This window comes from Pseudophryne corroboree, chromosome 5 (genome assembly GCF_028390025.1).
Source record: "Pseudophryne corroboree isolate aPseCor3 chromosome 5, aPseCor3.hap2, whole genome shotgun sequence".
Classification (NCBI taxonomy): Eukaryota; Metazoa; Chordata; class Amphibia; order Anura; family Myobatrachidae; genus Pseudophryne; species Pseudophryne corroboree.
In genome coordinates, this window is record NC_086448.1 from 279,593,773 (window position 1) to 279,617,438 (window position 23,666).

At 43.7% G+C, this 23,666-nt stretch overlaps 1 long non-coding RNA gene across 1 annotated transcript in view; it reads left to right on the forward strand.

The window, feature by feature from the left end:
• LOC134928987 (uncharacterized) overlaps window positions 1–22,680 on the forward strand; it is a 169,687-nt gene extending 147,007 nt beyond the window's left edge. The window contains exons 3-4 of the long non-coding RNA XR_010178187.1: window positions 22,109–22,241; window positions 22,474–22,680. This is a non-coding gene — a long non-coding RNA (uncharacterized LOC134928987). The remainder of the gene's footprint in view (window positions 1–22,108; window positions 22,242–22,473) is intronic.
• Window positions 22,681–23,666: the final 986 nt, after the last annotated feature.

The window sequence follows — 23,666 nt, forward strand, 5'->3', positions numbered from 1 at the left end:
CCAGGTCGACAACAAAAAGGTCGACACACCTTAGGTCGACGCTAATTGGTCGACACGTCTTAGGTCGACATGGTCAAAAGGTCGACCTGGACAAAAGTTCGACAGGAACAAGGTCGACATGGAAAAGGTCGACATGAGTTTTTTGTGTCGTTTTCTTTGTAGAGTGACCGGGAACCCCAATTAGTGCACTGCGTCCCCTCGCATGCTTCGGGCATGGTGCCTTCGCTCCGCTCCGCTCCGCTCGGCACAGATTACCGTACTAATCGTAGTCCACGTGGATCGTTAAGTATGAATAGGTTCCAAAAAAGGAAAAAATTGTGAAAAACTCATGTCGACCTTTTTCCATGTGGACCTTGTTCCTGTCGAACCTTTTGTCCATGTCGACCTTTTGCCCATGTCGACCTAAGGTGGGTCGACCAATTGGCGTCGACCTAAGGTGTGTCGACCTTTTTGTTGTCGAACTGGAGTCCGGATACCAACAGCACATCACGCAAAGATGTAAAAGAGGTGCAATGAGGTAGCTGTATGACTAAGCTAAGTGACACAAACACCTGGCCCATCTAGGAGTGGCATTGCAGTGTCAGACAGGAGGGCATTTAAAAAAAATAGTACCCACACAGCCATCATGTCAAGAAGTAAAAGAGGGCAATGAGGTAGCTGTATGACTAAGCTAAGCAACATAAGTGTGCGGCACAAACACCTGGCCCATCTATGGTTGGCACTGCAGTCCCACTGCACTAATGGTGGATACCGGACGCACGTCTAACACCAGCATAGTTGTTATGGCCTCAGTAATCCGCTTTACAACAGGGTATATATATATATATATATATATAAATATATATTAGTGATGTGCACCGGAAATTTTTCGGGTTTTGTGTTTTGGTTTTGGGTTCGGTTCCGCGGCCGTGTTTTGGGTTCGGACGCGTTTTGGCAAAACCTCACCGGAAATTTTTTGTCGGATTCGGGTGTGTTTTGGATTCGGGTGTTTTTTTCAAAAAACACTAAAAAACAGCTTAAATCATAGAATTTGGGGGTCATTTTGATCCCATAGTATTATTAACCTCAAAAACCATAATTTCCACTCATTTTCAGTCTATTCTGAACACCTCACACCTCACAATATTATTTTTAGTCCTAAAATTTACACCGATGTCGCTGGATGGCTAAGCTAAGCGACACAAGTGGCCGACACAAACACCTGGCCCATCTAGGAGTGGCACTGCAGTGTCAGGCAGGATGGCACTTGAAAAAAATTGTCCCCAAATAGCACATGATGCAAAGAAAAAAAGAGGCGCAATGAGGTAGCTGTGTGACTAAGCTAAGCGACCCTAGTGGCCGACACAAACACCTGGCCCATCTAGGAGTGGCACTGCAGTGTCAGAAAGGATGGCACTTGAAAAGAATAGTCCCCAAACAGCACATGATGCAAAGAAATAAAGAGGCGCAATGAGGTAGCTGTGTGACTAAGCTAAGCGACCCTAGTGGCCGACACAAACACCTGGCCCATCTAGGAGTGGCACTGCAGTGTCAGACAGGATGGCACTTGAAAAAAATAGTCCCCAATCAGCACATGATGCAAAGAAAAAAAGAGGCGCAATGAGGTAGCTGTGTGACTAAGCTAAGCGACCCAAGTGGCCGACACAAACACCTGGCCCATCTAGGAGTGGCACTGCAGTGTCAGACAGGATGGCACTTGAAAAAAATAGTCCCCAAACAGCACATGATGCAAAGAAAAAAAGAGGCGCAATGAGGTAGCTGTGTGACTAAGCTAAGCGACCCAAGTGGCCGACACAAACACCTGGCCCATCTAGGAGTGACACTGCAGTGTCAGGCAGGATGGCACTTCAAAAAAATACTCCCCAAACAGCACATGATGCAAAGAAAAATGAAAGAAAAAAGAGGTGCAAGATGGAATTGTCCTTGGGCCCTCCCACCCACCCTTATGTTGTATAAACAGGACATGCACACTTTAACGGACCCATCATTTCAGCGACAGGGTCTGCCACACGACTGTGACTGAAATGACTGGTTGGTTTGGGCCCCCACCAAAAAAGAAGCAATCAATCTCTCCTTGCACAAACTGGCTCTACAGAGGCAAGATGTCCACCTCATCATCATCGTCCGATTCATCACCGCTTTCACTGTGTACATCCCCCTCCTCACAGATTATTAATTCGTCCCCACTGGAATCCACCATCTCAGGTCCCCGTGTACTTTCTGGAGGCAATTGCTGCTGGTGAATGTCTCCACGGAGGAATTGATTATAATTCATTTTAATGAACATCATCTTCTCCACATTTTCTGGAAGTAACCTCGTACGCCGATTGCTGACAAGGTGAGCGGCTGCACTAAACACTCTTTCGGAGTACACACTGGAAGGAGGGCAACTTAGGTAGAATAAAGCCAGTTTCTGCAAGGGCCTCCAAATTGCCTCTTTTTCCTGCCAGTATACGTACGGACTGTCTGACGTGCCTACTTGGATGCGGTCACTCATATAATCCTCCACCATTCTTTCAATGGTGAGAGAATCATATGCAGTGACAGTAGACGACATGTCAGTTATCGATGGCAGGTCCTTCAGCCCGGACCAGATGTCAGCACTCGCTCCAGACTGCCCTGCATCACCGCCAGCGGGTGGGCTCGGAATTCTGAGCCTTTTCCTCGCACCCCCAGTTGCAGGAGAATGTGAAGGAGGAGCTGTTGACGGGTCACGTTCTGCTTGAATTGACAATTTTCTCACCAGCAGGTCTTTGAACCAGACTTGTGTCTGCCGGAAAGAGAGATACAACGTAGGTTTTAAATCTAGGATCGAGCACGGTGGCCAAAATGTAGTGCTCTGATTTCAACAGATTGACCACCCGTGAATCCTGGTTAAGCGAGTGAAGGGCTCCATCCACAAGTCCCACATGCCTAGCGGAATCGCTCTGTTTTAGCTCCTCCTTCAATGTCTCCAGCTTCTTCTGCAAAAGCCTGATGAGGGGAATGACCTGACTCAGGCTGGCAGTGTCTGAACTGACTTCACGTGTGGCAAGTTCAAAGGGTTGCAGAACCTTGCACAACGTTGAAATCATTCTCCACTGCGCTTGAGACAGGTGCATTCCACCTCCTTTGCCTATATCGTGGCCAGATGTATAGGCTTGAATGGCCATTTGCTGCTCCTCCATCCTCTGAAGCATATAGAGGGTTGAATTCCACCTCGTTACCACCTCTTGCTTCAGATGATGGCAGGGCAGGTTCAGGTATTTTTGGTGGTGCTCCAGTCTTCTGTACGCGGTGCCTGAACGCCGAAAGTGGCCCGCAATTCTTCAGGCCACCGACAGCATCTCTTGCACGTCCCTGTCGTTTTTTAAATAATTCTGCACCACCAAATTCAAGGTATGTGCAAAACATGGGACATGCTGGAATTTGGCCAGATGTAATGCACGCACAATATTGCTGGCGTTGTCCGATGTCACAAATCCCCAGGAGAGTCCAATTGGGGTAAGCCATTCTGCGATGATCTTCCTCAGTTGCCGTAAGAGGTTTTCAGCTGTGTGCGTATTCTGGAAAGCGGTGATACAAAGCGTAGCCTGCCTAGGAACGAGTTGGCGTTTGCGAGATGCTGCTACTGGTGCCGCCGCTGCTGTTCTTGCTGCGGGAGGCAATACATCTTCCCAGTGGGCTGTCACAGTCATATAGTCCTGAGTCTGCCCTGCTCCACTTGTCCACATGTCCGTGTTTAAGTGGACATTGGGTACAACTGCATTTTTTAGGACACTGGTGAGTCTTTTTCTGAGGTCTGTGTACATTTTCGGTATCGCCTGCCTAGAGAAATGGAACCTAGATGGTATTTGGTACCGGGGACACAGTACCTCAATCAAGTCTATAGTTGGCTCTGAATTAACGATGGATACCGGAACCACGTTTCTCACCGCCCAGGCTGCCAAGGCCTCAGTTATCCGCTTTGCAGCAGGATGACTGCTGTGATATTTCATCTTCCTCGCAAAGGACTGTTGGACAGTCAATTGCTTACTGGAAGTAGTACAAGTGGTCTTCCTACTTCCCCTCTGGGATGACGATCGACTCCGAGCAGCAACAACAGCAGCGCCAGCAGCAGTAGGCGTTACACTCAAGGATGCATCGGAGGAATCCCAGGCAGGAGAGGACTCGTCAGACTTGCCAGTGACATGGCCTGCAGGACTATTGGCTTTCCTGGGTAAGGAGGAAATTGACACTGAGGGAGTTGGTGGTGTGGTTTGCAGGAGCTTGGTTACAAGAGGAAGGGATTTAGTGGTCAGTGGACTGCTTCCGCTGTCACCCAAAGTTTTTGAACTTGTCACTGACTTATGATGAATGCGCTGCAGGTGACGTATAAGGGAGGATGTTCCGAGGTGGTTAACGTCCTTACCCCTACTTATTACAGCTTGACAAAGGCAACACACGGCTTGACACCTGTTGTCCGCATTTGTGTTGAAATAATTCCACACCGAAGAGCTGATTTTTTTTTGTATTTTGACCAGGCATGTCAAGGGCCATATTCCTCCCACGGACAACAGGTGTCTCCCCGGGTGCCTGACTTAAGCAAACCACCTCACCATCAGAATCCTCCTTGTCAATTTCCTCCCCAGCGCCAGCAACACCCATATCCTCATCCTGGTGTACTTCAACAGTGACATCGTCAATTTGACTATCAGGAACTGGACTGCGGGTGCTCCTTCCAGCACTTGCAGGGGGCGTGCAAATGGTGGAAGGTGCAAGCTCTTCCCGTCCAGTGTCGGGAAGGTCAGGCATCGCAACCGACACAATTGGACTCTCCTTGGGGATTTGTGATTTTGAAGAACGCACAGTTCTTTGCTGTGATTTTGCCAGCTTAAGTCTTTTCTTTTTTCTAGTGAGAGGATGAGTGCTTCCATCCTCATGTGAAGCTGAACCACTAGCCATGAACATAGGCCAGGGCCTCTGCCGTTCCTTGCCACTCCGTGTCGTAAATGGCATATTGGCAAGTTTACGCTTCTCCTCAGACGCTTTTAATTTTGATTTTTGAGGCATTTTACTGATCTTTTGTGTTTTGGATTTTACATGCTCTGTACTATGACATTGGGCATCGGCCTTGGCAGATGACGTTGATGGCATTTCATCGTCTCGGCCATGACTAGTGGCAGCAGCTTCAGCACGAGGTGGAAGTGGATCTTGATCTTTCCCTATTTTTTTAACCTCCACATTTTTGTTCTCCATATTTTAATGCGCACAACTAAAAGCCACCACAGGTATACAATGTAGATGGATGAATAGTATACTTTATGGATGACGAGTGACGACACAGAGGTAGGTACAGCAGTGGCCTACCTTACTGCTATATACAGTATAATGGACCTGGTGGACACTGTCAGCAGACTGCTAAACTACTAGTATAAAAAAAAAGCCACCACAGGTATACAATGTAGATGGATAGATAGTTTACTATTACTTTATGGATGACGAGTGACGACACAGAGGTAGGTACAGCAGTGGCCTACCGTACTGCTATATACAGTATAATGGACCTGGTGGACACTGTCAGCAGACTGCTAAACTACTAGTATAAAAAAAAGCCACCACAGGTATACAATGTAGATGGATGGATAGTATACTTTATGGATGACGAGTGACGACACAGAGGTAGGTACAGCAGTGGCCTACCGTACTGCTATATACAGTATAATGGACCTGGTGGACACTGTCAGCAAACTGCTAAACTGCTAGTATTAAAAAAAAAAGCCACAGGTATACAATGTAGATGGATGGATAGTATACTATTACTTTATGGATGACGAGTGACGACACAGAGGTAGGTACAGCAGTGGCCTACCGTACTGCTATATACAGTATAATGGACCTGGTGGACACTGTCAGCAGACTGCTAAGCTACTAGTATAAAAAAAAAAGCCACCACAGGTATACAATGTAGATGGATGGATAGTATACTTTATGGATGACGAGTGATGACACAGAGGTAGGTACAGCAGTGGCCTACTGTACTGCTATATACAGTATAATGGACCTGGTGGACACTGTCAGCAGACTGCTAAACTACTAGTATAAAAAAAAAAAGCCACCACAGGTATACAATGTAGATGGATGGATAGTATACTTTATGGATGACGAGTGACGACACAGAGGTAGGTACAGCAGTGGCCTACCGTACTGCTATATACAGTATAATGGACCTGGTGGACACAGTGTCAGCAGACTGCTAAACTACTAGTATAAAAAAAAGCCACCACAGGTATACAATGTAGATGGATGGATAGTATACTTTATGGATGACGAGTGACGACACAGAGGTAGGTACAGCAGTGGCCTCCCGTACTGCTATATACAGTATAATGGACCTGGTGGACACTGTCAGCAAACTGCTAAACTACTAGTATAAAAAAAAAAGCCACAGGAGTATTTTTCAGGCAGACAAACGTATACTGGTGGTCACTGTCAGCAAAACTCTGCACTGTACTCCTGCTATAGCTGCTCCCCAGTCCCCACAATTAAGCAGTGTGAGCACTCAGCACAGATATATCATGCAGCACACTGAGCACAGATATGGTATGAAGCGTTTTTTTTAGGCAGAGAAGAGAACGAATAAAAAACTGGTGGTCACTATCAGCAAAACTCTGCACTGTACTCCTCCTAACAGCTGCTCCCCAATCCTCCCCACAATAGTAAAATAAACAAGCAAAGCAAAGCAATCAGATCAACTGTAGTGTCTCGTATAAACGGAGAGGACGCCAGCCACGTCCTCTCCCTATCAATCTCAATGCACGTCTGAAAATGGCGGCGACGCGCGGCTGCTTATAGAATCCGAATCTCGCGAGAATCCGACAACGGGATGATGACATTCGGGCGCGCTCAGGTTAGCCGAGCAAGGCGGGAGGATCCGAGTCTGCTCGGACCCGTGTAAAAAAAGGTAAAGCTCGGGTGGGTTCGGTTTCTCGGAAACCGAACCCGCTCATCACTAATATATATATATATATACAGGAATCAAACAAACGGCGGCACTCAGGAGACGAAGAGATGGTGAAATAAAACGGTGCTTTATCTACGTTTCGGGGTGATGACGGGGGCTATGTACCCCGAAACGTAGATAAAGCACCGTTTTATTTCACCATCTCTTCGTCTCCTGAGTGCCGCCGTTTGTTTGATTCCTGTATGTGCACCGACCGCAGTGTCCGCGAGGAGGGCACCGGAGCAAATACACAGGTGACTGTTACCAGTGGGAGTGCCGGACATCAGTACATATATATATATATATATATATATATATATATATATATATATGGCAGTATCACTGGACTGGACTTATACGCCAGTACCACTGTAATTATACGGCAGGATCACTGGACTTATACAGCAGGATGACTGGATTTATATGGCAGGATCACTGTAATTATACGCCAGTACCACTGCAATTATACGGCAGCATTACTGGAATCATATGGCAGGATCACTGTAATTATACAGCAGAATTACTGGAATTATACGGCAGGATCACTGGAATTATACGGCAGGATCACTGTAATTATACGCCAGTACCACTGTAATTATACGACAGGATTACTGTAATTATACAGCAGGATCACTGTAATTATACGGCAGGATTACTGGAATTATACGGCAGGATCACTGGACATATACCGTAGTACCGCTGGACATATACGGCAGTACCGCTGGACATACGTATATGGCAGCACAGGGACACCACCACTGGACTGATGCAGGACAACACAGCACCACTGCAATGGACTGGACTTATACAGCAGCACTGGACATATGGCAGCAGAGGACACCACTGTGACTGGTCACTGGACTGACTGATGCACAGGACACTACCACTGGTCTGATGCAGGACAACACAGTAACACTGTAAGGGACTTATTATACAGCAGCACTGGACATATGGCAGCAGAAGACACCACCACTGTGACTGGACTGATGCAGCACAATACACCACCACTGAACTGATGCAGCACAACACAGCACCCTATACAGCAGCACTGAACATATGGCAGCAGAGGACACAACCACTGTGACTGGACAGATGCAGCACAAGACACGGACACTGAGAGAACGTAGACACGTCCTCTCTCTACACTCTCCAATGCCGGAGTGAAAATGGCGGCGACGCGCGGGTCCTTATATGGAATCCAAACCCCACGAGAATCCGACAGCGGGCTGATGACGTTTTGCCTCATTCTGGTTTCCGAGTCAGGTGGGAAAACCCGAGCCCGACTCGGATCCGGGCTCGTGACGTGAAGTCCGGTAGGGTTCGGTTCTCTGAGAACCGAACCCGCTCATCTCTAGTTATTATATAGATTACATACAGTGTATTGGTGCATTTTAAGATCATACTTTCCCTGAAAAATAGATTATTTTACAGTCAAAATATGTTTACTCTAATACAGCTTCAGTACTCAGCAGTTCGTGTTTTCTGGTTTCGCTCATTCTAGTTCCAGTCTTCAGCATTCACAACATGCCCAGATTTATCAAGTCTTGGAGAGTGATAAATTGCATGGTGATAACTTGCCAGCCAATTAGCTCCTTACTGCCATGTTACAGGCTGTGTTTGAAAAATGACAGTTAGGAGCTGATTAGTTGGTATTTTATCACCGTGCAATTTATCACTCTCCAAGGCTTGATAAATCTGGGCCTAAGTGTTACTTCATCTTTATTCAGTTGTTACAAATATTTATTTATTTTTGTAATTGACTTTGGGTCTAGTACAAACATCTCCGAAAACATACCTGTATATTTTAATTAGTTTTGCTTCTGCCCATAGTCATTATGAACAAATGTCCTGTCACCTCTACATATTACCATATTGTTATATTCCTGTAAGTGTTAGATATGGCTCTACTTCCATCTACTGGCTAAAGTCATAACTCTTCATTTAGAATAATGTGATGATCTTAGTTATGCGACAAGAAAACAAAGTTGAAGCTATTGTGATTAAAAAAAAAAAAACAATGCTCTATGGAAAATCTTAAAAACATAAATCACATGTAGATGTCTGCACTTCTTTGTTCTCACCAACTGAAAAATAAACTTACACTTTTATCCAGTTCCAGCCTCTGTTAAAACAGCAAATTCTGTCAGTATGAGAATGTATGCTATATGTCCAGCAACTAATGGCTTAACCAGTTCCACTAACCGTGATGAATGACTTCATGTAACCAAAGAAGATTTATTCAGTACACCCTCTCCACATACTATGCAATGTGTGACCCCTGCTAGGCCTAAATCAGAGGGTTCAACTCTGCCAAAGCTCCCTCTCCTTTATTACAGGATCACCTATTATTTACATTGCAATCAAACACCTCTGTCTGACCTAATTTGCCCCACACAAAGTGGCCTGCTTCTGAAATGTTCTTATTTCCCAGTAGAAGTAAGGCTACATACATTTATTGATGTATATGGGCTCAGCATGCTTTAATCAATTCTTCTTATTATTTGACTTCAATAGGAAATAAATTGGATTAGTACCAAATGGTATCAATCATGTTGGAAGGTTTGCACTGTTTTAATTCCATACAGAAAAGGGACATACCATATTCTCATTACCAAACAGGGCCATAGGGAAGGGTGTGCAACTGATGTCACCATCTAAGACTGTGGGGCAGCACCATTGCTGAAACAGTGGCTACATTGCCTGGATTTTACCCTGCAGCCTGGAGAGGCACTCAGTGGCATGTCCTTAGGACACACATGGAGTCCAGCCACCTGCCTGGTCCTGATCCGGGCCTCCTCCTTGTGAGGTCATAATGTCACATGTTCTGGGCAGTAGAGATATAACATTTAAACTAAAAATAATGACAATATGTATTTTCAATAAAAACATATTTATACAGTTTTTTTGGAAACTCAGTCTTCACCCACCCTAGGTATATGGAAATAATTGGCATGCCTGCATCTGGATGTGGTATGGAAGAACTACAATGTCTAGGTAGACGGTCATTAGGTCAACCCCATATGGTCGTCATGCATTAGATCAACACTGATCAAAGGTTGACACACACAACGCTGACAAAAGGTCAACAGGTACAAAAGGACTACACATGAAAAGGTCGGCACAGAAAATGGTCAACATAAAAAAGGTTGACATAATATTTTTTAATTTTGTGTCATTTTTACCATCACATCACAGGGAACCCCAATTAGTGCACTGCATGCCCTTGCATGGTTCATTTTGCTCGCTGTGCTGCGGGCAAGGTGCCTCGCTTTGCTACCGCTGCATTGGGCACAGGTTACTATTCCCAGTCGTAGACCATGTGGATGGTAAAGTGTGAGAAAAAGGCAAAAAAAAACTTAAAAAGCTGTGTCGACTGCCATGTCAACCATTTAAACTTGTCGATCTTATCCAGTGTCAACCTTTTGTCAGTGTCGACCAAATGCATGTCAACCATATGGGGTCGACTTATTGCTTGTTGACCTAGACATTATTTATCTAATCATTGGAACCCCTTGCCTCCAGGAGGCAGAGGGAAACCAGGTAGGAGGTGTGTCTAAGGGTTGTCCTGATTTCATTATTGTGGCACCACCCATGACTATGCAGTATCATCACGGTTGGCTCCCGTCCTACTAACACCCTGAGCTAAATTTTTTTGAAGCCTACCTCAATGCACGCGCCAAAAGGTGCACTCACTCCTGAGAAAGTGGGCATGGCCTTGCAACTATATATTATGTTATCAAATTATAAATGTATATACCTTATTATCACCCACCTCTACACACACAATTGCCACCTTTACACATAATGCCCATGTATAGTATCAGATACACATAATGCCCCAGTACAGTGCCAGGTACACGTAATGCCCCAGTATAGTGCCAGATACACATTATGTCCCCAGTATAGTGCCAGTTACAAGTAATGCCCCCAGTAGAGTGACAGTTGCACAAAATGTCCCCAGTAGAGTGCCAGTTACACATAATGCCCCCAGTATAGTGCTAGTTACATATAATAGCTTCAGTATAGTACCAATTACACATAATTCCCCCAGCAGTGCCAGATGCATGTAATACCCCCAGTTGTGCCAGATACACATAATACCCCCTGTAATGCCAGATACACATAATCCCCCAGCAGGGCCAAATACACATAGTTCCCTCTGTAATGCCATGCACATGTTAATCCCCAGCAGTGCTAGATACACATAATGCCAGTAGTGATGCCAGACACACATAATGCCCAAAGTAGTGCCAGTTACATGTAATGCCCCCTTTAATGCCAGTTACACATAATGCCTCCTATAGTGCCAGATACACATAATGCATAAAGTATTTTCAGGTATACGTAATGCCCCCGTTAATGCCAGTGACACATAATGCCCCCAGTATAGTGCCAGATACACATAATGCCCAAAGTGCCATATACAAGTAATGCCCAAAGTAGTGCCAGTTACACTAATCCTCCAGTAGTTCCAGATACATGTAATACCTCCAGCTGTGCCAGATACACATAATACCCCCTGTAATGCCAGTTACACATAATCCCTCAGCAGTGCCAAATACATGTCGTTACCCCTTTAATGCCAGGTACATAAGCAGACAAAAAATTTGGCAGTTGCTCAATCATACCTGGAGATAATTATATATAAGGGTGCCAGATAGGTTCAGGGATGATTACAGGCAATTTTCAGTGTGCGTAAGGGAATTTAGGGGTGGGGATTTGCACCCCCCTCCTCTCTGTCTGTTGTTTGTCTGTGACCCCTCCCCCTTCCAGCACCTGATATATAATTATCTCCAGGTATGATTGAGCAACTGCCAAATTTTTTGTCTGCTTGTGTGCAAGAGGCATTGAATGGGAGCAGCATTTGGAAGGCATGCTGTTCCTTGTAGTGCCAATGGGAGATCCTGGGGGTGGCTCCTGGGTAAGTTAGCTCTCTGTCTGGAAGTGTTTTAGTAATAGCCTTTATCATGAGGCCTACTGTGACAAATTACATGGCCCTATGTGGGCACTGCTATCATGTAGGTTAGGACTGCTGTATCGGAGAAGCCGTGATGTGGCCAGCAGCTAAACATGTGTTTGCAAACATTTGTGACTAATTCTCTGAATTTTATTACCAGATAGGTTCAGGGATGGTTACAGGTAATTTTCAGTGTGCGGAAGGGAATTTAGGGGTGGGGATTTGCACCCCCCTCCTCTCTGTCTGTTGTTTGTCTGTGACCCCTCCCCCTTCCAGCACCTGATATATAATTATCTCCAGGTATGATTGAGCAACTGCCAAATTTTTTGTCTGCTTGTGTGCAAAAGGCATTGAATGGGAGCAGCATTTGGAAGGCATGCTGTTCCTTGTAGTGCCAATGGGAGATCCTGGGGGTGGCTCCTGGGTAAGTTAGCTCTCTGTCTGGAAGTGTTTTAGTAATAGCCTTTATCATGAGGCCTACTGTAACAAATTACATGGCCCTATGTGGGCACTGCTATCATGTAGGTTAGGACTGCTGTATCGGAGAAGCCGTGACGTGGCCAGCAGCTAAACATGTGTTTGCAAACATTTGTGACTAATTCTCTGAATTTTATTACCAGATAGGTTCAGGGATGGTTACAGGTAATTTTCAGTGTGCGGAAGGGAATTTATGCCAGGTACATGTAATCCCCCAGCAGTGCCAGATACACATAATGCATCTAGTAATGCCATACACACAATGCCCAAAGTAGTGCCAGTTACATGTAATGCCCCCTTTAATGCCAGTTACACATAATGCATCCTATAGTGCCAGATACATGTAATGCGCAAAGTATTTCCAGTTGTACATAATGCCCCTTTAATGCCAGTTAAATATAATGCCCCCTATAGTGACAGATACATGTAATACCAGTTTCACTAATCCTCCAGTAGTGCCAGATACACGTAATGCCCCTTGTAGTGCTCACTGCTGCTGAGCTTCTGCCACTGCTGCTGCTGTCTTCTGGGTGTTTGATGGGATGATAGGGGAGGAGAGGCAGGTGGCAGCCATTTGAAATATGAGCCAATCAACGCTCGCAGTGTGGCACCCAATTAGGAGAATCTGCTGCGAGCTCTGATTGGCTGATGACCAGCACCACATTTGAAATAGCCATGCGCCCTTACTAGCCCGGTGCCCCACACATCCGCACATCTCAAAAGTACCTGGAATCGGCCATGAGTATCACTAATTGCTGTATTATAAAGCGTGTGTGGGAACACTGTGATACAATTCAATACGAATTGTGCAATCAAGCCTTCTATGCTACCAAGCTCAAATGTGCAGCATGTGGAAGGCTGACCTACTCTGTTGGAACACTATCCAAATAAGGATAACACAACAGTTTTAGAAACATAGGACACGTAGTTTTGATAATACAAATAATACAAGTAAGACTATGTGCTATCCAAAAAGTGTCATTACAATGGATGAGAGTGAAGTTAATTTATAAATTGAATCAATTACAAAGTAAGTGGCTATATTAGTTAGGAATGCTAGTACAATATGGTTTAAATCCCTTTTTGAGGTGATGTTAATAACCTTTTTGTAATCATTATTTATCTCCTGTTCAAATGGAGACAGACTATCGGACGTAAAAGTGGGTGAAAAATCTGGGATCCAGTGATCATCAAGCAGTATGGTTCAGCATAAAGACAGAGACTGACTTATCCTATACAAAAACAAAGGTGTTGGATTTTAGGAAGGCTTATTTTGTAGGGATGGGAAAATGTGTAAGCAATTCTTTAGCAGAGTAGAGGAACTTGGAAGCAGTGCAGGAGAGGTGGGAAACATTAAAAAGTGTAATATTGAAGGCAACAGACCTTTGTATCAAAAGTGTTCGGAAAAATATACAAGGAAAAGGAAGCAAAAGAAGTAGCAAATATTGTTAAAGCAAAAAAGATGGCTTTTAGGAAATATGAGCAGACACAAAAAAAATTAAGACAAAGAGATATATCTTATTAGAAGGAGACTAAGAAGGTAATCAGATTTCAAAGGCACAAGCTGCGAAGAAAATGTGGAAATAAAAATATATAACCAAGCGCTCAGTCACTCCAAACCCATGTGCTGCCAGCAAATTAAGGCTACTCAACCTTTAAGATCATAAGAAAAAAGAAAAAATATTTGTGCGCTGCAATATTTTTTCTTTTTTCTTGAGAAGAAAATGGCCCAGTCAGTGGGTAAAGGAGGCAAAACTTTTTTTTTAGATATATAAGTGAAAGGAGGAAAACAAAAGGCGGAATAATAAAACAAAAGACAGAGACTGGGAGTCTTGTTGAAGGAGACAATGTAATAGCAGATCATCTTAATAATTATTTTTGCTCAGTATTTACTACTGAAAGAGAGGAGAAGGGGCCACAGTTAAGTTGCAGGGATATTCAGGAAAATGAAACAAGTACATTTACAGAGGAGAAGGTCCTACCAGAACTCTCAAAGCTGAAAGTGGACAAATCTATGGGGCCAGATGGGATACATCCAAGGATACTAAAATAACTTAAAGAGGTGCTGGTAGCACCATTGACAGAATTATTCAACCAATCATTAGCTACATGACTAATTCCAGAGGACTGGAAAAGAGCAAACGTAGTCCCACTGCACAACAGTGGAAGCAAGGAAGTGGCAAACAACTACAGACCAGTTAGTCTTACATCAGTAGTAGAGAAATTGATGGAAACACTCTTAAAAGAAAGAGTTGCAGATTATCTCAAATCCAGCAATTTACAGGATCCCAAACAGTATGGCTTCACTGGGGGAAGATCATGTCAATCAAATCATATTGACTTTTTTGACTGTGTGACTAAAGTAGTGGATAAAGGTGGAGCCGTGGATATAGGTTATCTAGACTTTAGTAAGGCTTTTGACACTGTTCCACATCGCAGACTGCTAAATAAACTTGAAAGTTTGGGATTAGACACTAGAATTATTGAATGGATAAGATCTTGGTTGCAGGAAAGAAAACAGAAAGTTGTGGTAAATGGAGTGCATTCACAGGAGGGAAATGTTACCAGTGGAATACCCCAGGGATCTGTACTTGGACCAGTGCTTTTTAATATCTTTATTAGTGACATTGCAAATGGCATTAAAGGGAAAGTATGCCTCTTTGCAGATGATACAAAGGTATGCAACAGGGTAGACACACCAAGAGTGGTAAAACAAATTATTGAGGATCTAGGTAGACTAGAGGAATGGTCAAGAGTGTGGCAATTACAGTTTAATGCCACAAAATGCAAAATCATGCACTTGTGTCTCAAAAATTCAAAGGCTAAATATAGTATTAATGGCACTATACTTGAAACTACTAAGGAGAAAAGGGGTGTAGTATGGTTTGCTGGCAGTCGGGGTCCCGGCGAATAGCATACCGGCGCCGGAATCCCATCCGCCGGCATACCGACAGCTGGGCGAGCGCAAATGAGACCCCTTGCAGGCTCGCTGCGCTCGCCACGCTGCAGGTATGGTGGCGCACTATGCACGCCACGCTATCTATTCTCCCTCCAGGGGGGTTGTGGACCCCCAAGAGAGAGGAAAGATGTCGGTATGCCGGCAGTCAGGATTCCGGCGCCGGTATGGTGGTCGCCGGGAGCCCGACCGCCGGCATCCTGAAGACCACCCGGAGAAAAGGGATCTAGGAGTCACTATTTCAGGTGACTTAAAGGCAGGCAACCAATGTAACAAAGCAATGGGGAAGGCAAGTCAGATTTTGGCTGCATTGGTAGAGGACTCAGCAGCAGAAAGAAATAATAATCCCACTGTATAGGTCATTGGTACGGCCTTATCTAGAATACTGTGTTCAATTCTGGAGGCCATATCTTCAAAAAGATATTAATACATTAGAGACTATACAAAGAAGGGTAACTAAAATGGTGCATGGCCTACATCACAAAACATACCCAGAAAGACTAAAAAAATCTCAATATGTATAGTTTGGAGAAGAGAAAGGAAAGATGGCACATGATAGAAACTTTCAAATATATCAAGAGTTTTAACAAGGTCCAGGAGGGAAACATTCTCCAAATGAAGAGAAGCAATAGGACATGAGGACATGCACTGGAACTGGAGGGGGGGGGGGGGGGGGCGGTGAAGGTTCAGGGGAAATTTGAGGAAAAATCACTTCACAGAAAGGGTAGTGGACAAGTGGAAAAGCCTCCCATCAGAGATGGTAGAGGCTAAGACAGTAGAGCAATTTAAACATGCATGGGATAGACATAAGGATATCCTTACAAAGAAATAAGGATCAAATAAGGTTTGAAATTAAAAGAAGATAGATGGGCCAAGTGGTTCTTATATGCTGTCAAATTCTATGTTTCTATGTTCACGTGTACCTTGAAGTGTGTGGGAACAAAATAATCTGTAATCACTTTCGTCATTGAATTGAACTTGGAGTAGGTAAGTATTGTAATTGTCCTTTATCAAGAAGGAGCCCCTTCTGAGGCCTTGGAGGTGGGTTGACCCAGCATTGACTGGCCCCAATCCCCTCCAGGCTCCATATTGGCCTCACCCCCTGTAGTTCCGTTTCACATGATCTTAACGTTTGGCTACACTGCTGACAGGACTTACTGCCTCATCCACACCTCTAAGAAGATAGGAAAGTTATATTGGGCTAAAAGTGTTTTTAAAAAAAAAAATTATATTTTTTTAGATGAAAGGAAATGAGATGAATAGGGTTTTTCAGGATAACGTATATAAGAAACATAAATGTATTTTGTGATTAGACTTGAGTCCCATCCCCAAGATATATCATTATGGTGTGCAAAAATTCCAAAATACAGTACAATCTGAAATACAAAATACTTCTGCTCTCAAAAATTATGGAGAAGGGAGACCAAACAGGTGTAATAAACTTTAGAACCCCATTGCTGTTAATTGCAAAATACTTGAATCACCTAATAGTTAAATTCTGCACAGTGAGCCATATTTTAAGAAAAAATGTGCTGAGTCTAATGTAAAGAGCTCAGCAATTGTTTGTTCTTACTTATCATTATGCTAAGAGACATCGGCTGTGGAACACCAGCACCGATGCTGTTAAGCAAAATGTTCACTTCATTAACAGACCACAAATGTCATCCATTAATAGTTAATGCCTCATCCACATTTAATATGGCCTGGCATTTTTTTGCTCTCTGTTTTAGACATTGTTTCCTAAATGTTTTCACAGAGACACATGGCACTATTTATAGATCATCTGTATTTTCTTAGATGTTAATCACAACTGGGGATGCATGCCAGGTTTTTGTTTAAGGAAAGCTATTTAACAGCTGGTGGTTAAACTGTTATAAAGACCTTACATTGGGTAAGACATTGAAAAGAAATGATTGTTAAATTCCTTGTGACTTTGGGCCACATGCCAGTTCATTCACTTGGCACCTATTCTCCAAGAACCAAATATTGAATATCATATTTGATTTTTCATACAAAACGGACAATAAGATATCCATTATTAGTTTTCCTTTATGAACAAATAAAAAAATACATATTTTATAACATGGTATAAATTAATTAAATGTTCTGTAACTTGCATGCTTGCACATATTGTACCATAGTGTCACTGTAAATTGTGCCCACATCATGAATTATTAAGTTTTGCCCTCATCATAAATACATTATTATTGCTCTGTCAACAATTAAATAGCATTTCCACAATAATATACTGTACAGTACTTATAAAATAATTTTGAGCCATTAATGGTCGGAATGTAATGAAGTTTGACAACCATGTGGGATGCTGGCCGAACTCTGACTTTTCTTAAAGGGGCAATCATTTACAAGGCTAAACCATGCCTTCTAAATAATTGCCCCTTTAAAAAAAAGCCAACGATCGTCCGGCATCCCGCACGGCCTGCCGAACTAGATCTTCATTACATCCCGCCTAATGTGTGAAAATAACTTCTACCTACTTAATAAGAATTTCCTCCCTAATGTACTATACTTATTAATAGATGTTGTCCTACAGTCAATAAATAATTACCCTCATAATAAATAAGAGTATTGAACTTCCTCTTATGTTCTGAATGACCAGATATCTGAGAACGCATACTGGCCCTCATTACGAGTTGTTCACTGCATAGCGATCATTTAAAAAAATGGCAAAACTACGCATGCATATGGGCCGCAATGCGCACGCACGGCGTACGGGTACAAAGAGCATATCGTGTTTTGCATTGCTTCTAGCAACGATTCCATTCGCACAGCTGATCGCAAGGAGATTGACAGGAAGAAGACTTTTATGGGTGCCAACTGACCCTTTTCTGGGAGTGTTTGAAAAAACGCAGATGTGTCCAGGCGTTTGCAGGGCGGGTATCTGACGTCAATTCCGGGACCTTCGTCGCAGCAATCATCGCACAGAATAAGTAACTACAGGGCTGGTCTTGTTTTGCACAAAATGTTTTTGTACCGCTCGGCTGCACAGGCGTTCGCACACTCACAAAGCGAAAATACACTCCCCAGTGGGCGGCGACTATGCGTTTGCACGGCTGCTAAAAGTAGTTAGCGAGCGAACTCAGAATGAGGGCCACTGTTGGAGCTCCACTCCACAAAGAATCATCTCTTTTTTTTTTTCTGCCATTTTTACCGATGGTTTGTCAAACTACAGCATGATACTGTACTGTAAGCTTCATGCTGTGTAGTATTACCATGCCAAAATAATGAGGTCAGCAATGTCAAATGTGGCGCTTTGTAAAATAACGATTTTCCAATAGTTTTGCTTTTAGTACGGTAAATCTGGTGGTTTAAAAGTGGCAAAAAATAAAATTGCTTAATAGATCAACAACATAAAGTCACAAGTTTGTAGAAAAGTCAAATTTTGTATGAATGAATTTATTCATTAAAAAACTGGTGCCAGACTAAAAACCAAGGGGTAACTTTACTAAGATGGGGGTTCTATTTAAGATGGGATGTTTTCCATAACAACCAATCAGATTCTACTTCTCATTTATCTAGTACCTTCTAGAAGATAATACCTGGAATCTGATTGGTTGCTATGGGCAACATCCCATCTTAAATAGAACTCCCATCTTAGTAAATTTACCCCCAAGATGTACTTAATTAACTGACATTGATAAATGAGAGGGGAAGGGGGGAGGGGTGTGGTGGTGGTGGTGGTGGTGGTGGTGGTGGTGGTGGTGGTGGGAGCTTATAACACTCACCTCTGTGAAACTTGGTCCCAAAATGAGCTGCCTCTCCCAACAAATTTTGGGTCAACCTTGGCCTTCCTCCCAGTTGGTATTCATGACCCTCATGCAGAGGAGATCACTAAAGCCACATACAGTATATACAATAACCTTGCTTTACTGCTTCAACAGACCAACACAATTAAGACAAGCAAGCCAAGACATATGCAATCAAACAATAGAAACAACACTTTAGGGAGGGTGCATGGCAAAGTCCACAGAAAATAGACCTTAATCCAGCTATTGTAACATCACATGGTAGGATCTAGACAAGGGCATACTGTACAAGATGAACACAATAGCAATTGCATTCTAAAGGGAGTGTGTAATAATAAGAGACAGGAGGCATAATGAAACCTGAATGGGGATGACTTGAGAGCTATGATCAGGCTTTGGTGGCAATGAGGCATGGGTAGAGCTGGATCTGGCAGACAGGGCTGCCATCAGGGGGGGACTGCTGGTCCATGAGCTATAATTGGGTCGTGGCCTGCTCCAAATTTGAAAAACTGCTGTCCTCTTTGGCTGCCTGCTCAGATCTCCATCCCTGTGCTGCTGCTGTGGTCCCGGCCTGCCGTATTTGTGCCTAGAAACTTGTCCCAGGTCAGCAACCTTCCCAGAACATTAAGTTGTGGGGCTGCAAGTGGGGGACCCTGTCTATTGTGGCAGTCCAAGGCCTCACAATTTCTGATGGTAGCCCTGTTGGCAGATATTCTGGGGCAGTATGGAGGCCTTGGTGCGAATAAGGGCTAGACTGGTTGGAACAAGGTCTCATGAGGATGCCAGGACACAGCCAATTAAATACACTGCTCAAAAAAATAAAGGGAACACTTAAGCAACACAATGTAACTCCAAGTCAATCACACTTCTGTGAAATCAAACTGTTCACTTAGGAAGCAACACTGATTGACAATCAATTTCACATGCTGTTGTGCAAATGGAATAGACAACAGGTGGAAATTATAGGCAATTAGCAAGACACCCCCAATAAAGGAGTTGTTCTGCAGGTGGTGACCACAGACCACTTCTCAGCTCCTATGCTTTCTGGCTGATGTTTTGGTCACTTTTTAAAGCTGGCGGTGCTTTCACTCTAGTGGTAGCATGAGACGGAGTCTACAACCCACACAAGTGGCTCAGGTAGTGCAGCTCATCCAGGATGGCACATCAATGCGAGCTGTGGCAAGAAGGTTTGCTGTGTCTGTCAGCGTAGTGTCCAGAGCATGGAGGCGCTACCAGGAAACAGGCCAGTACATCAGGAGATGTGGAGGAGGTCGTAGGAGGGCAACAACCCAGCAGCAGGACCGCTACCTCCGCCTTCGTGCAAGGAGGAACAGGAGGGGCACTGCCAGAGCCCTGCAAAATGACCTCCAGCAAGCCACAAATGTGCATGTGTCTACTCAAACGATCAGAAACAGACTCCATGAGGGTGGTATGAGGGCCCGACGTCCACAGGTGGTGGTTGTGCTTACAGCCCAACACCGTGCAGGACGTTTGGCATTTGCCAGAGAACACCAAGATTGGCAAATTTGCCACTGGCACCCTGTGCTCTTCACAGATGAAAGCAGGTTCTCACTGAGCACATGTGACAGATGTGACAGAGTCTGGAGACACCAAGGAGAACATTCTGCTGCCTGCAACATCCTCCAGCATGACCGGTTTGGCAGTGGGTCAGTAATGGTGTGGGGTGACATTTCTTTGGGGGGCCACACAGCTCTCCATGTGCTCGCCAGAGGTAGCCTGACTGCCATTAGGTACCGAGATGAGATCCTCAGACCCCTTGTGAGACCATATGCTGGTGCGGATGGCCCTGGGTTCCTCCTAATGCAAGACAATGCTATACCTCATGTGGCTGGAGTATGTCAACAGTTCCTGCAAGACGAAGGCATTGATGCTATGGACTGGCCCGCCCATTCCCCAGACCTGAATCCAATTGAGCACATCTGGGACATCATGTTTCGCTCCATCCACCAACGCCACGTTGCACCACAGACTGTCCAGGAGTTGGCGGATGCTTTAGTCCAGGTCTGGGAGGAGATCCCTCAGGAGACCATCCGCCACCTCATCAGGAGCATGCCCAGGCTTTGTAGGGAGGTCATACAGGCACGTGGAGGCCACACACACTACTGAGCCTCATTTTGACTTGCTTTAAGGACATTACATCAAAGTTGGATCAGCCTGTAGTGTGTTTTTCCACTTTAATTTTGAGTGTGACTCCAAATCCAGACCTCCATGGGTTAATAAATTTGATTTCCATTGATAATTTTTGTGTGATTTTGTTGTCAGCACATTCAACTATGTAAAGAACAAAGTATTTAAGAAGAATATTTCATTCATTCAGATCTAGGATGTCTTGTTTAAGTGTTCCCTTTATTTTTTTGAGCAGTGTAATTACACAAGCAAGCTACCCAAAAATACACAGACAGCAATGTAGCAAGCACATGTATGCATCTATGAAACACCACGCCGTCATCACTGCCCCACATTGAAAATAAAAAATACTGTATCTCCTTTGAAAGGGAAGTAACTTGAAAAACTTTTTTTTAGAGAACCTTTATTTCACTCTAATAAACATTGTAATCCATTTTCACATTTCATGAGGGGTTGACCTGATGTCCTACAGTATATTCTGACATTTCTATATTAAAATAATTATTTTGACATTTTTTCACTAACGTTGGAGGTACAAGCAAAACCTACGTATTTTTAACCTACAATTTTTCTCACAGATTTTGCGATTAAATAACTTTTTACCATATATGTGGTTTTCTAAGGCAGAAAAATGTTGTGTGAGGTCCAAATACAATGCTTGCTCCTAACTGAATCTGTAAAGTTTCTTGAGATGTTTTAGTATTCTTTCCACCCCATTTTATGTATTGTTGCACTCCTTTTCCTTCTCTCTATCCCCCCTTTTTTAAATTGTTTCTGAAGCCTTTCATTATGCTGAAAAAAACAATATAAAGTGTTAACATTAACTTTTTTTTATTTTTTCCCAGTATTAAAATGTACATGTGTTAAAGTCTGTGGGTGAGAAAGCTCAGCATGGGATCATCCCACAATTCTTTCATCTAACGTTACCTGCTAGAAAAGCTTTGACTTCTGCCACTGCTGACAGCATGAACCTGCCAGGTAAGAAATTAAAATAAAATGTTTAATATTTCCAACCAATCATTTGTGTATTGTTTTCTTTAGTGATTGCTGCTGACAACTTATCATTATGGCTTATATTGCAATATGGTGCTTAAAAGAAACATTTGTAGCAAAGGCACATAATACATTAACATAATTCCTGCTCACCAAGGCACAGAATATTTGAAGTAAACTATCAATAAACACTAATCATTTTTTATGATTATTGTAGGCTGAAAGAAGAAATAAACAACAAAAGTAATGAATACAAATTGCTGGTGAAGTACTGAAAAATAAAATGACTATATAACACTCTGTGAGCTCTGTAATGATGATGGCCTAAAATGTTCGTCAGTGAAAGTGAGGCATTAATTTCCATTCTGCATTAAACAGTTCTTCTGCAGGTCCTAATGGTCTTGTGGGTTGGTAACAAAACAAATTGAGGCCATGCGTGGGCTACATTTATGTATTGCTGCATAATATGCTTCTACTGTATTAACTAGAGATGAGCGCCTGAAATTTTTCGGGTTTTGTGTTTTGGTTTTGGGTTCGGTTCCGCGGCCGTGTTTTGGGTTCGAACGCGTTTTGGCAAAACCTCACCGAATTTTTTTTGTCGGATTCGGGTGTGTTTTGGATTCGGGTGTTTTTTTCCAAAAACACTAAAAAACAGCTTAAATCATAGAATTTGGGGGTCATTTTGATCCCAAAGTATTATTAACCTCAAAAACCATAATTTACACTCATTTTCAGTCTATTCTGAATACCTCACACCTCACAATATTATTTTTAGTCCTAAAATTTGCACCGAGGTCGCTGTGTGAGTAAGATAAGCGACCCTAGTGGCCGACACAAACACCGGGCCCATCTAGGAGTGGCACTGCAGTGTCACGCAGGATGGCCCTTCCAAAAAACCCTCCCCAAACAGCACATGACGCAAAGAAAAAAAGAGGCGCAATGAGGTAGCTGTGTGAGTAAGATTAGCGACCCTAGTGGCCGACACAAACACCGGGCCCATCTAGGAGTGGCACTGCAGTGTCACGCAGGATGTCCCTTCCAAAAAACCCTCCCCAAACAGCACATGACGCAAAGAAAAAAAGAGGCGCAATGAGGTAGCTGTGTGAGTAAGATTAGCGACCCTAGTGGCCGACACAAACACCGGGCCCATCTAGGAGTGGCACTGCAGTGTCACGCAGGATGGCCCTTCCAAAAAACCCTCCCCAAACAGCACATGACGCAAAGAAAAAAAGAGGCGCAATGAGGTAGCTGTGTGAGTAAGATTAGCGACCCTAGTGGCCGACACAAACACCGGGCCCATCTAGGAGTGGCACTGCAGTGTCACGCAGGATGTCCCTTCCAAAAAACCCTCCCCAAACAGCACATGACGCAAAGAAAAAAAGAGGCTTTTTACTGATATTTGGTGTTTTG